Raw genomic sequence first — 2,500 nt, 5'->3', positions numbered from 1 at the left:
CGCTCGCTCGCGCAGCCAAAAATGGCCAGTTTTGGCCCGTTTTTGGGCTGTTTTGGCCTGTTTTTGGTCTGTTCTGGCGTGGCGCGGTGACCGTCGTGAGCGGAGCAAAACGTCAGCCATCTCAGCACCTTGGAACCCCCCGGGTGGCACAGGGCTGGATGGGGCTTTCGTATAGCAGGGACGGTGCTGCCTCACGCTTCGCTCGCTGTTCGCCGCTCGCCGCTCGCTCGCGCAACCTAAAATGGCCAGTTTTGGCCCGTTTTTGGGCTGTTTTGGCCTGTTTTTGGTCCGTTCTTGCGTGGCACGGCGACCGTCGTGAGCGGAGCAAAACGTCAGCCATCTCAGCACCCTGGAACCCCCCGGGTGGCACAGGGCTGGATGGGGCTTTCGTATAGCAGGGACGGTGCTGCCTCTCGCTTCGCTCGCTGTTCGCCGCTCACCGCTCGCTCGCTCAGCCAAAAATGGCCAGTTTTGGCCCGTTTTTGGGCTGTTTTGGCCTGTTTTTGGTCCGTTCTTGCATGGCGCGGTGACCGTCGTGAGCGGAGCAAAACGTCAGCCATCTCAGCACCCTGGAACCCCCCGGGTGGCACAGGGCTGGATGGGGCTTTCGTATAGCAGGGACGGTGCTGCCTCACGCTTCGCTCGCTGTTCGCCGCTCGCCGCTCGCTCGCGCAGCCAAAAATGACCAGTTTTGGCCCGTTTTTGGGCTGTTTTGGCCTGTTTATGGTCCGTTCTTGCGTGGTGCGGTGACCGTCGTGAGCGGAGCAAAACGTCAGCCATCTCAGCACCCTGGAACCCCCCGGGTGGCACAGGGCTGGATGGGGCTTTCGTATATAGCAGGGACGGTGCTGCCTCTCGCTTCGCTCGCTGTCCGCCGCTCGCCGCTCGCTCGCGCAGCCAAAAATGGCCAGTTTTGGCCCGTTTTTGGGCCGTTTTGGCCAGTTTTTGGCCTGTTCTTGCATTGCGCGGTGACCGTCGAGAGCGGAGCAAAACGTCAGCCATCTCAGCACCCTGGAACCCCCCGGGTGGCACAGGGCTGGATGGGGCTTTCGTATAGCAGGGACGGTGCTGCCTCTCGCTTCGCTCGCTGTCCGCCGCTCGCCGCTCGCTCGTGCAGCCAAAAATGGCCAGTTTTGGCCCGTTTTTGGGCCGTTTTGGCCAGTTTTTGGCCTGTTCTTGCATTGCGCGGTGACCGTCGAGAGCGGAGCAAAACGTCAGCCATCTCAGCACCCTGGAACCCCCCGGGTGGCACAGGGCTGGATGGGGCTTTCGTATAGCAGGGACGGTGCTGCCTCTCGCTTCGCTCGCTGTCCGCCGCTCGCCGCTCGCTCGTGCAGCCAAAAATGGCCAGTTTTGGCCCGTTTTTGGGCCGTTTTGGCCAGTTTTTGGCCTGTTCTTGCATTGCGCGGTGACCGTCGAGAGCGGAGCAAAACGTCAGCCATCTCAGCACCCTGGAACCCCCCGGGTGGCACAGGGCTGGATGGGGCTTTCGTATAGCAGGGACGGTGCTGCCTCTCGCTTCGCTCGCTGTCCGCCGCTCGCCGCTCGCTCGTGCAGCCAAAAATGGCCAGTTTTGGCCCGTTTTTGGGCCGTTTTGGCCAGTTTTTGGCCTGTTCTTGCATTGCGCGGTGACCGTCGAGAGCGGAGCAAAACGTCAGCCATCTCAGCACCCTGGAACCCCCCGGGTGGCACAGGGCTGGATGGGGCTTTCGTATAGCAGGGACGGTGCTGCCTCTCGCTTCGCTCGCTGTCCGCCGCTCGCCGCTCGCTCGTGCAGCCAAAAATGGCCAGTTTTGGCCCGTTTTTGGGCCGTTTTGGCCAGTTTTTGGCCTGTTCTTGCATTGCGCGGTGACCGTCGAGAGCGGAGCAAAACGTCAGCCATCTCAGCACCCTGGAACCCCCCGGGTGGCACAGGGCTGGATGGGGCTTTCGTATAGCAGGGACGGTGCTGCCTCTCGCTTCGCTCGCTGTCCGCCGCTCGCCGCTCGCTCGCGCAGCCAAAAATGGCCAGTTTTGGCCCGTTTTTGGGCCGTTTTGGCCAGTTTTTGGCCTGTTCTTGCATTGCGCGGTGACCGTCGAGAGCGGAGCAAAACGTCAGCCATCTCAGCACCCTGGAACCCCCCGGGTGGCACAGGGCTGGATGGGGCTTTCGTATAGCAGGGACGGTGCTGCCTCTCGCTTCGCTCGCTGTCCGCCGCTCGCCGCTCGCGCAGCCAAAAATGGCCAGTTTTGGCCCGTTTTTGGGCCGTTTTGGCCAGTTTTTGGCCTGTTCTTGCATTGCGCGGTGACCGTCGAGAGCGGAGCAAAACGTCAGCCATCTCAGCACCCTGGAACCCCCCGGGTGGCACAGGGCTGGATGGGGCTTTCGTATAGCAGGGACGGTGCTGCCTCTCGCTTCGCTCGCTGTTCGCCGCTCGCCGCTCGCTCGCGCAGCCAAAAATGGCCAGTTTTGGCCCGTTTTTGGGCTGTTTTGGCCAGTTTTTGGCCTGTTCTTGCGTGG

The sequence above is a fragment of the Musa acuminata genome, unplaced genomic scaffold, assembly GCF_036884655.1.
Source record: "Musa acuminata AAA Group cultivar baxijiao unplaced genomic scaffold, Cavendish_Baxijiao_AAA HiC_scaffold_403, whole genome shotgun sequence".
In the NCBI taxonomy this organism is placed as follows: Eukaryota; Viridiplantae; Streptophyta; class Magnoliopsida; order Zingiberales; family Musaceae; genus Musa; species Musa acuminata.
Note: the sequence above shows the minus strand (reverse complement) of the source record.